The sequence below is a fragment of the Lissotriton vulgaris genome, chromosome 2_1, assembly GCF_964263255.1.
Source record: "Lissotriton vulgaris chromosome 2_1, aLisVul1.2, whole genome shotgun sequence".
Lineage (NCBI taxonomy): Eukaryota > Metazoa > Chordata > Amphibia > Caudata > Salamandridae > Lissotriton > Lissotriton vulgaris.
This window is the reverse complement of record NC_141687.1, coordinates 86,685,162-86,697,948: the sequence shown is the minus strand read 5'-3', so window position 1 is coordinate 86,697,948 and position 12,787 is coordinate 86,685,162.

The following is a 12,787-nucleotide window of genomic DNA, read 5'->3' as shown; positions in this document are numbered from 1 at the left end:
ACACATATTTACTCTTTTATACAATCCTTGATTGAAGTTCACAATGATCCATACAGCCACTCACACATTCACTGGCTCTTATGCACAGTTATTTATATATGTCAACTCTCACATGTACTGTGTTTTACATATGTACTTACTTTGACATACAGCACTGAGATATCCATTCACTCACCAATACACTCATGCACACAGTCACCCACACATACAGCTGTTTCCACATGCAGTTTTGAACCCATACATCTAGTGAATCAACTGGTCACACATCTATGCACAGAGTTATACACCTCCCAGTCACCCACACACATACTCAGTCTCCCATACAAACACTTGGGCAACCAATCAATAACCCATATAGTTACTCATATAGCTACTGATTAACACATGCAGCAGTTTACAGAACAACAGACATAATGATGCACAAATTAAGACAGTTTAGTCACTAACCCATGCACTCAGTGAGACACATTTAATCACTCTCTCATACAGTCAGTCATGCACCTACTAAAACCTTCATCCAGACACTTATACATCCACTCATTCTTCAATATGTAAGACATATTTTAACTTTAAAGAAACATACAGTCACTGGATGATGTCATCAGTGATGTCATCAGTGATGTCACTGACCATGTCATGAATGATGTAATATGTGACATCATCAGCAGTGGATTGCGGGTGCGCGATATATAGTTAGTGCAACTAACTATATATACGAATTTCAATGGTTTTGTGTGAGTAAAATAATGTTTTGTAAATGCTAATCCCTAACTATATATGGTCTATAACCTATGGTTTTTTAAGTGAATATATATATATATATATATACATCCAAGCCAAACACCCCTCCAGTAAGAAAGGAGAAGAGGCCACTCAGGGGAACTTTGGGAGCCGTTTATTGAGGACAGCAAGGCAAGATGCATTTCGGCATTGTAGCCTTCCTCAGTTGCCGCTGCTACCATGTTATGACTCCACCCACGTCTTAAATGTGTCCTGTTTAACCCTCATTGGAAGGTGAGTGAGTTCCGCCCCAAAGTCACATGTAAATATATCCATAATGGCTCAGTTGAGACTTCAACTCCCAGAAGCCATCACTCCTGGTGAGTATTGCTGGGGGAAGGAACGCAATGTTCAGGGTAAAGGCGCAGTGATGAAATGGAGTTTTCACGCTGTAAAGAAAGTCCAACAAACTCCCTCGGGTCCCCTTTACTTTCCAAACCTCATGTGCAATGCAGCCGGGTCTTGAGACGAATATGCAGTGATTTCGACTCCTCGTATCGTAACGAGCTGCAAGTGGCAGTAGTCCATGACTGACCTTACAATTGAGGCGGGCAGAAGTAGTTCCGATACCTCGGAGAAAGAGAAGAAAGCTTTGACAGCTGGTGCCAGCATCCCTCCTGCCGCTTTATGGAACGGGGCCTCCGGCGCACCTCTGGCTAGTGCGCAAATTGTATCCAAGCCAAACACCCCTCCAGTAAGAAAGGAGAAGACGCCACTCAGGGGAACTTCGGAAGCCGTTTATTGAGGACAGCAAGGCAAGATGCATTTCGGCATTGTAGCCTTCATCAGTTGCCGCTTCTACCACGTTATGACTCCACCCACGTCTTAAATGTGTCCTGTTTAACCCTCATTGGAAGGTGAGTGAGTTCCGCCCCAAAGTCACATGTAAATATATCCATAATGGCTCAGTTGAGACTTCAACTCCCAGAAGCCATCACTCCTGGTGAGTATTGCTGGGGAAGGAACGCAATGTTCAGGGTAAAGGCGCAGTGATGAAATTGAGTTTTCACGCTGTAAAGAAAGTCCAACAAACTCCCTCGGGTCCCCTTTACTTTCCAAACCTCATATGCAATGCAGCCGGGTCTTGAGACGAATATGCAGTGATTTCGACTCCTCGTATCGTAACGAGCTGCAAGTGGCGGTAGTCCATGACTGACCTTACAATTGAGGCGGGCAGAAGTAGTTCCGATACCTCAGAGAAAGAGAAGAAAGCTTCGACGGCTGGTGCCAGCATCCCTCCTGCCGCTTTATGGAACGGAGCCTCCGGCGCACCTCTGGTGATTCAACAAAGTGCCCTTTGCATCGAAAGAGAACACGACAATGCTCTGCCATCCAGCCTAGTTCTGCAGCCTGCCTTCATACTGCGCAATATTTTCTTCCTGCCGAAGTGTTTCAAGGCCATGCAGCCCCTTCTTCCTGGGCATAAACATCACAACTGAGGCCTGTATTTCATGGTTTCTGGCTTTATTAATTAGCACACCGCCTCCCGTGGGCGTGTGGTTGTTTCACCTTCCCTCAGATTATTATCCGGCATGTTGTCCTTAATACAGCTAAAATTATTTCCTTTGAGTAAGTTCAGTTTGTGCGTTTAAAGTTTAAATGTCCATGAACAACTCTGAGTGAGCTGCGAGGGATGAAGGCCTACTTATTTAGCATCTGGAGCACTGTGCCATTGCAGTCTCGATCAGTTCAGACCCACAGCCTCTCCCAGCCGATGCCTTCAGTCTTCATCAGCTGAAGATGGTGCTCTTTCCACTGCCAGCTGTTTTACCATATGTAACCCCTTTAATACCAAATGAAAGGACACCACACAGGTTATATATAAACTATATATGTATTTATTAACTAACACAACCCCTCTGAACTCTTTATGAGGTCAGAGGCACAAGCACATAACAAGATACTCAATTATCATACAATAAGTTGCACAATATACAGTAGAGCCCTAGGGGCACGTAACACGATATACTAAAATAGTGGTATAAGAATCACGTCACAAACAAGGAATAGGCCTAGGGCCTAGGGAATCGCTGGGGCTACGCTGTACTACCAAAGGATAGGAAGCAGGAGGCACACGGGAGGCGTGTACAGTGTCTTAACACACACGCGAGTTACCATAGAGTTATAATGGGAACGAAAGAAATGGAAACTAGTTCTTTTAGGAGAAAGCTACTTAAAACTGGGACACTAGGATAGTCAATACCCACAGGAGCACCGGAGTACTCGCGTTACCTCACCCACAGGAAGCGGGTGCATAGGTGTCAAAGTGTGTCGGGTTTCGTCGCTGAATCCTATGGAGCCTTGGAGAAAGATGCTGCAGGCGGCCAGGAGAGGAGTGTCTGGTTGGATCCAAGGGCGGATCGAGGATGAAGAGTACCTGAAAGCAGAGGGGACATAGTCTGGATCAATAGCCAGTTACCAGGATGGAACCAGGAAGGAACCAGGCGATGTCGTGAAGCAATCAGGTGATGTTGTGAAGCTTATCTCTGCAGCCACGTGGACCAGGCGGTGTCGACGACAACCAGGAGCTGGGCATGGTCTGTCCCACAAAGGATCTCGCTGTCGGCGGTGTCGGCATCTGGATTGGAGTCAACAAGCCTTGGCAAAGGCAACCCATGCAGGAATCAAAGATGACTTCTTGATCAAACCAGCAAGGTCTGATGGGCTTCTCCTTTTCAGGGAAGCAAGGGCCAGCCTGGAGCAACCAGGCCAGCAGTGTAAATTTGTAGGTTCATCGTCACAGAAGCCACTAGCCAACGGGCAAGCGACTGGACAGACGAGTCAAGCACAAACACACTAGCAGGCCCCACGAGGCCCTCGTGGAGTGTGGAGGGCTGTGCGTCGGAGTAGTAGGTGCTCGGGGCTGGGGCTTCTCAATCCCCAATGCACAGCTTTGTGGGTGCCTTGGGAGCTGCACAGGTAGCAGGTTTTCCAAGATTGCCGGTCCCACGTCTCTCGTCGCTTCCACGGGTCTCAGCTTTGCTGTGGTTGTGGATCGGGCTCAGGGAAGTCTAGAAGTCTGGTTCTTATCAGGCTCTGTGATCAGGCTCCGGCGGGAGCGTCGATAAAGCAAACCGCAGATCGCTGGATGGTGCCTGTTTGAACAGGGTGGTCACTCCTTGACCACAAGGGAGATTCTTCAGTCTTCTATGTCGAGTAGAATTTCGAAGGTCCAGAGTTTCGTTTCAAGTTTCAGTTCAGGATAAATCTAAAGTCTCTTGGCTCAGCTCCTACCTCTATACTAATCTGAGGGGCTGGATTACCTGCTAGGTCCCTCCTATGCGTGGGACCGGGGAAGGGGGTGGTTACACCCCTTTCCCTTTGTCCAGTTTCACGCCAGAGCTGGGGCTGGAGTGCCCCAGCAACTGGTTTGAACTGGGCTATACATGGGACACCTTGTGTGCCCCAGGGAGTGTCTCATTTCATTCAGCCCTCCCTGCCCCAATACACTATGGCCTGTCTGGGGTGGTGCTAGCACCTCCCAAGACAGGAAACCTATTGTCCAAGCCTCCCTCACTGTAAGGACTCCCAGCAGCAGGAGGTCAGACTTGTGTTTGTGGCAGCAGCATCCATTTTGTGATGCTGAGGCTCTGGTTAGCTTTAACCGGGTTTAGTAGGAACAGCATGTCATCTCCATTTAGAAGGGTGGAATGCTACCCCCGTTGCCAGAACTGGTGAGGGGGGTAGTATTCCAAAGCGTATGATACCTTACACAACATGTTTTGATAAAGCCAATCCAAAGTTAGCATTCAACCGCGAGGATGATAATGCACTTAAGAGTATATGGTATGGCTATATCATAGAACAGCTATAAGAATATGGTTCCGAAAGCTGCAGACAGGCTCAGCTCATGCTAGAGCCTCATCTCACATAAAACCAAGTACTCTACCTCCAGGATTGTTAAGGCCTGCAACAGGAGTGACTTATAGGTATATATGTGTCTATATGTAAAGGTAGGTATAGGGATACTACACCTAAGCAAGGGGTGATTACACGACCTTGCCCCAGCTGAGTGATCAGCCAGTTGTGTCAATGTGAATGGCCAGCCAGGGGTGGCATAATACATGCTGAAGCCCCTGGTAGGTCTTGGATGCACCTATGCCCTGGGCACCTATTGTACACTGTACAGGGGCTCATGAGGTGACCCAATTCCCAATTGGAGATGTACCTAAAGTACATGAGTCCATTTTACAGTGAGAGAAGATAGCCTGGGGTCCTGATTAGCAGGATCCCAGGCCAACTAAGTCGAAAACCAGCTCAACACTAGGCAAAAAATCTGGGGAACCATAGTCAGGTATCCACCTTCCTACAAGCGCTGTGTTACTTTGGAAGAAAAGCCCATGTCGCTACCATACAAATTTATGTTACAGTTGTATGTCGTTACAACGCATTCCGTTGCAACGCATGCCTTCACCACGCATGCGTTACAAAGGAATGCTTTTTCCACGCATAACCTTTACCACGAATATTCCTTTACCGCGCAATGATTTTTGTTGTAAATTTATGCATAGTAAGGGCATACTCTTGGTAAAGGTTATAGCCCTCCCCTGTACCCTTACATGACCCCCCAACCCCCACTCCTTGGCCCTTAATCTTTTTCTTTTTCTTTTAAAAGTATTTCACGTCGTCTCCACTCCATCTTCCTTGGTAACATTGTACGTCGTACAGAGGAAGCAGAAGTTTCTTTCTGTTTCCTCTCAAACGACGCTGAATGCCTCCGCTTCGGCATATCAGGTGCTTTTTTTGGGGGGGAGACCCCCCCAACGCCCCTTTTTCTTTTTTTTAGCATTTACCACACATGCCTTTATTACGTATCTCGTAGTAAAGGTATGCGTGGTAAAGGCTGTCGTTGTGACCACGCATGCGTTGTAATGCATGCGTGGTAAAAGTTTTCATGGAAACGGCCGTGTTTTAGTGGCCGTTTCCCCTTAAAGGTGACCCCTGAGATTGAGCTAGGGAAGCTGACATTCCTCTGATTCAGCTGCTCTCTACTACTGACCGAGGAGGAACTCCGGCCTCTCTGTAGGCTAAAGCTATCATGGAGCCTGCCCACCTGCTGAGTGTCTAAACTGAAAGTTTCAAACCCCTCTTAGGAGGGCTAAAATAACACAGAGAGCAGAAGAGGCCTTAAAACCTGAAACTCCAGCCAAAGCAGCATGTCTGACGTCTGAGAGTGAAGGCTAACCTCCTCTGGAGTCTCAGGATTCAAAAGGAACACAGGAAGGATTGCCTCTTACTCTGTATAAAAGGGGAACTCGCCTCAGGAATGAAAGATGGTCCTGGACAAAGGACAGTTCTGTCATCAGACACCTGAAAAAATGATGCTTAAAAGATAAAGAGCCTAGCTTTCCTAATATGCTGGCTATCGAAATAGGCACTAGAAAAAAGATCTCCAGATTTAGGATTCCAATGTCTACTGATTCCATGGGCTCTAATGGAGAGTTTCTCAGAAAATGAACAAACAGGAGGCAGCCCCAGGAGGAATACGATGACTGTGTAGGAGGTCGGATGTCATTAAACCGGGTACAAACAGTGGCGGCTCCTTGGCAATGGCGGAAGAGCATCGGCCATCCAAAAACGGCAGGAAAGGAAAAATGAACCAACACTCTTTTTATTTTTCCTTTCTTGCCGAGTTTTGGGGGCGGTGCCTGATAGTGACAGGTTCTGAGGGGAGCGGTACTGCACTCCCATCACTGCGCATGCTGATTTGGCCGGCCGTCTGAGGCCAGCCAAACCATCATGCGCAGCGAAAGTTCTCTCCAAACCAGGAACGCAGCTCGGTTGGACAGAGCAGGCACAGACTCGCAGTCTGTCTTGGAGCGCAAACCGAGGGCGCCCAGACCAGCTGAGGACAGCGTGAAGAGGAGCACAACGTGGCCAGCTGAAGATAAGATTTTATTTACTGCCCCCCATCACGACCCCTAGTGCACCTCCCCCCTCAGCCTCCCACCCGCCCCCGCTCCTCCAGCATACCAGTCGCCCCTGTGTATAAAACCTTGCCCCTCATTCAGATTTTCCCAGAAAGCCCTAAAAGGCTCAATGGCTGCCCATTCAGCTTCAGGGTGGAAATCTTGAGGCCCATCGAAAACATATCTTGTTGACATTTGAGGGTCTGAGCCAAATTTTCTTGTTGCCCTCCATCTTCTAAAAGTAGCCGCGTGTCTTGTATAAGAAGAACTAATCCTGCCCTTTCAACCTTCATGCCATTAGCTTGAGTCTTGCTAACATAGAAGCAGAGGTAAACACAGAGAAGGGACTACATTCCTTGCAGGTATTCATTGCTACTATGAAAGGAAACCAGGAAGAGCGTGGCTTTGCTGGTGCTCTTCACGGTCACTCTTCCCATAAATAATAATGATAAGAATCATGGAATTTGTAAAGCGCTTGGTTAATCCAAATGGAGAATCCCCACTCTAGGATGGCGGCTCAGAAGGAAGCCTAAAGAAAAGAGCAGATCACTAACTAACAATAGGAAGAAAAGGGCTAAAAAACTAAGTTTAAAAGAAAAGCTACAGGAAGGAGCAGGCCACTCATTTCCAGACCCTAAATCTACCTAAAATGCCATGTCTTGAGGTTCTTTCGAAAAATTGTTTCTGAGCATTCCTGTCTCAGATAAGGAGTCAGAGAGTTCCATAATGTTGGGGCTAAAAAGCAAATGGAACAGACTCCGATGCGTATTCTTTTAACGCTAGGACCATTGCTAGTGCCATTCTGACTGACCTCGGTCTTCTACTAGACTGGTACGGCCGGCCTCACCAGGAGGAATGTGTTGCTGGGTCCTGTTATATAGGATTTTATGCAAAAACAACAGTTCCCATGAGGCACAGGTTCAAGGCTGATTTGAATATGGCCATGTCTGAACTGGGATGGTGTGGAGTGCAAAAAAACAATGGATTTAGGCCCAGATCTCTGTACTGGGGTGAATGTATGACATTGTTATGCATCCTGTCCATCAACTGTTGTTTTTGCATTTGTCACCCCAAGTGGGATGGGTATGCTCAGACATGAGTCCCATGCTCTCCACACTACTGGAGTCAAGCTATCCTGGCTGACAACGGTGCCAGAAATCGGTCCTAGGATGCTTGATTTCGGTCCAGAGAAGACATGGCTTGGCAGTTCGGGCTGGACTGTTCCCAATAGGCACAGGTTCAAGGCTGATATGCATATGGCCATGTCTGAACTGGGGTGGTGTGGAGTGCAAATAAACAATGGATTTAGGTCCAGATCTCTGTACTGGGGTGAATGTATGACATTGTTCTGCTTCTGTCCATCAACTGTTGTTTTTACATTTGTCACCCCAGTGGGATGGGTTTGCTCAGACGTCAGTCCCATGCTCTCCACATCACTGGAGTCAGGCTATCCTGGCTGATGACAGCTGATAGCCTGAAACCGGTTTGGGCTGAACTGTTCCCATGAGGCACAGGGTCAAGGCTGATTTGCATATGGCCATTGTCTGAACTGGGGTGGTGTGGAGTGCAAAAAAACGATGGATTTAGGCCCAGATCTCTGTACTGGGGTGAATGTATGACATTCTTCTGCATTCTGTCCATCAACTGTTGTTTTTGCATATAGGATTTTATGGCACAGACACATATTCTTGAAACAAACTCTTTTGCTCACCGAGAGCCAGTGCAGCTTGGCAAAAGCGAGACCCAAAGGAGAATGTCTCTGGAGATTTAGTAGTAGCCGAACAGCTGTACTCTTTCAAGCTTTCGCAGTCTTCCTTGCATAGCACCAATGTATAATACATTACAATAGTCCAACCTGGACATAACCAGGGCAAGAACTATTGTTTTTTTTCTGGGGGCTTCGGGCCCTCAAGCAGGGGACCAGATTGAGGGCTGCTTACCAAAGATGAGGACCTTGGTTTTGCTGGTATTGAGGTTAAGGCAGATTTGATCCATCCATCCTGCAGGTTCAGCCAGACAAGATCTGCACTGTGCTGCCTCAACTCTCTCATACCGAGATAGGGATGATCAGCTGTGTGTCATCGGCATATGACAGTTAGACCCATTTCGTTTGTCGACCTCTGCAAAGGGGCGCATATAGTGATTAAATAGCATAGGGCTCAAAGCATAGCATGAAAGGTTGTTGAAATACGGGGAAGGTACAAATTTGAGGGAAGTAATCCAGCCATTTCAAGGGTGTGTTTCCAACACTGCAGTTTCATGGAAACTCTATCAGAAGGCCATGGGATACTGTGCTGATTGCTGCACTTACGTCCAGCATTATCAGAGTTGTCATTCTGCCACTATTAGCAAGGAGTCTAAGACACTGAGAAGTCAAAAACAGAGCTGCTTCTGTGCTATATTAAGCATGGAACCCTGATTGGGTCTAGCGTAGGACATCCTTAGTCAATTGGTTGTTCACATGTTTCTCTGCCACTTTAGAGAAAAAAGGGAGCAGGGAAATAGGCCTGACATTTTCTGGTAGAACCGGATCCAAAGTAGGCTTTTTGAGAAGTGGCACGACAGTAGCATGTTTCCATCTTTCAGGTATCTGGCCAAGTATGAATGAGTTGTGAGTCAGGTCACATAGTCCCGGTAAAATGTCCTCCATCCCATGGGCTTGGATCCTGGGCAGCGCTGGGTTCCACTGGTTAACCTGATTTCACCTTGGTCAGAAGGTTCTGTGGCTCGTTTAAACAGAAGGTGTTAAAACTGGAAAGTCCATCTTTAGTGGCAAATGGATTAAACCAAGCTTCAAGGCATGGAGTATCCCTAGCTGCAAAGAAAAAAGGGAGGTCCCTTATAATCCAATCAGGGACAGGGGGAGCATACGAAAAACAAATAAGTCCCTAACAACAGTGATGTTAAGTCACAAACTAAGACAATCTTTTAGACAATGCTGGTGGTCAGGGAGTTACCGATTTGAGAGGACATTACAGTTGTACAATATCATAGAGCCAACACTACAATTAAAAATAAAAAAAGAAGATCTTACGTTTGCATTGGGTATTTATTAAAAACGATTATATATACATTATCATATAAAACATTTCATTAAAAATACATCATTATGACAAAAAAGTTGTCGACGCAACGTTTCGTTGTGAAATAAACACCTTCTTCAGGACAGTTTTCTAAATGGTAAGAAACATACAATTATTATCATATACATGCTGACATCACGATTCTAGTTAACAATCATCATTTCTTTTTACTCCTCAAAATTTTATATTTTATGTATCCTACATAACCACCAGCACAGCAAGAACAATATAAACAATGCTACATCATTTAGACATGTAACTAATAGTCATAGCGATTGATTTATACATGGAAACATTTTTTGTAGCCACATACCTAACCACAGCGAAGATGATGTTAGACTTCAATTTAACTAACACATCTGGTTATTAAAATCATTGCGATTTAAAATCATCAAGAGAGAGGGGAATGATGATCTATTCTTCGATTAAAAACCTTGATTTGAAAGAGAAGTACAGATTTCATTTACAAAATGGCCTCAAGTTATTTACTGCAATATGTCATACTTAATATTCAATCAAGTGAGATGGCATGCCTTATGATGCAAGGTATTCACAATGTAGATATGTATTCTGGTGTCACCGGTGGTCTACATGGTCGGGATACTGCAGAAACCAGATATTCAATATTCAGTATCACTATTATATATCACGATACTCAGAGGTTACACATCTCAGGGAAAAAACACCAAATCTTCCCGGATAAATAGGAACTAAGTAATGCCAACCGTTGTATGGTGATTAGTGTTCTAAGATTAGGCTGATGTGTCTTGTTTTTTTGTAGTAATCCCAGGAGTGGGTTAATACACGTCCGCTTGAGCTGGCCTCTGGTTAACCACCTATAATAGGATATCATTTTATAGTTACGTTAAAAAAAAAATGTTGCTGTGCATATTAATTTAACATACAGACATATTGGATCCTAACTATTCTGATATTTTAAAACTTTACTGTATATGGAAATTTGTCATCGGTCATGCGGCAATTGTAAGTTATAATGAATCTGCTTCTAATTTTATTTAGTGTCTCACATACTGGTAAGTAAGCACATCCCCAGACCTTATGCACTAAGGGCCGGAGTGTGTCAAAAAAGGGAAACAAGCTCCAAAGCCTCTAAACCCCTTCTGTGCTGATGACGAGCCCAGGCTCGTCATGCAGCACGGTGCTCGTGTGCCTGGGCTCATCATGAGCCGTGGAACGCTCACACGCGGGGATAATTCCCCTGCTGTGCTGAGCGTTCCATTGCGCGGGTGTGGTCATGACGAGCCCAGGCTCGTCACCAGCACACGAGCACCGTGCTGCATGACGAGCCTGGGCTCGTCATGAGCCCCGCGGCGCCGAGCGCGGCCCACCTCCCCGCTGCGCCGCGGGGGAATTAGTCCCCCGGCGAAGGGGTTAAAAGGGACTCATAAAAGGGAATGTTGCCTACTGCCACATTGCGCAATGCACGCCACGATGCAAATGATGCAGTGTGACAAAGATTCCGCTCACTGGAGATGCTCGAGGTTGGGGCTACTTGTCAATGTCATTATGCATGACCTCCTTGCCTTTGATTTTGCATAGATATAACAGGGGGATTCTAAGTAAGCGACCATTAAACAGCACCCAGCATGGTGGGTGGGGCTTACTTAGAATTCTCCTGCATTTGTTTTTGTCCAGGAGGTGGAGTCACCTCAAAGTGTAATGCCGGTGGCGAGGACAACAAGGACTAAGAGTAATGAAGATTGCTGGCTGTAGCGTCTTCCCGGGAGCATGCAAATGAACATGCCACACATGGAACTCTGTAACAGACGTCTTTATTTCTCCACATATGATCACCCACTGAACGAATTGCATCATAACCACGCCTTAACACCTCACAGCAGCTTGCGGAATTCCTGTTCAGAGTCCACCTAAAACTGCAATGGTCCTAGCGCGCATAATATCAAGACACTACACCAGTAAGTAATCGGCGCATTCACAGCATTATCCCACAGATTCATGCAGTTCCCATCCTAAATTGTTAATACAAATGTTGTTAATTAATATACAATGACAAGTTCTCAAGAAGAATCAGGGCGTGGTCCCAATAGATGAGGCCTGGGAAAATTCACTCTCATTAGAAGATTGTGCTGAAAGTGAAGAAGCTTGAGGCGAGGAAAAGTGGGAGTTCCACTTTTGGCGGAGTTGTGCACACTTGTACTTGAGACCATCAGGTCTAACTCGCATTCATTCAGTCAAAAATAATTTCTTCAAACGTATTCACTTTGAAAAAGTATTCCAATATTTATTTCATATGTATACTTTTATCTTCATTTTATTTTCAAATCCATATCACTTTTTAAATTCCATGTGTACCCAATGCATTTCGGGTAAAGGGATTACCCTTCCTCAGGGGTCTCAATTTCCCTCGTTCGCGTCCTGTACGTGCCGTCTATCGTGAAAAGTATCCTTGCGGTGTAAAGCGAAGAAGCAACATCTGTACATGAGATAGTGACATTGCATCTCAAAACATGGTTTACAATGTTTCTTGTGCGTGAACCTGTGTGCAGGGTGAGACAGGTGAAAGAAAATTGCTGGTTGAAAAGACAAAACGATACTTAAACATCCACTCCTAGGTATTTATGGATAAACAGCGCCACCCGGCGGTGTATTGAGGACAAGGCACCTACAGAAAGTAGAAGCGACTCAAAAGTTCTCCTTTTAAGATAACACACATACTCCAGAGTTACAAAATTTTACTTTCGATCTAGGGAAAAGCATCGGCGGCTCAGTTTCTTTGAAGACTGCCGTATTTGAAAAAATGAGCCCATTCCTATACCGCTAACAAAGGCGTTTCAACATAAGAATCTTCTGAGGCCCTCATTCCGAGTAGACTGATATGTGTGGCAATTACCACACTTTATACCGGGCATGTTGTAATGAAGCTCAGACTGTCAATTTTGGCTGAAAATACGGTGGCAATTACCATCCAGCCATTGGGGCAGTTGACAGCTAAGAAAGGGACGGCCGCACTAACAAAATGTTTTTTTCAAGAGT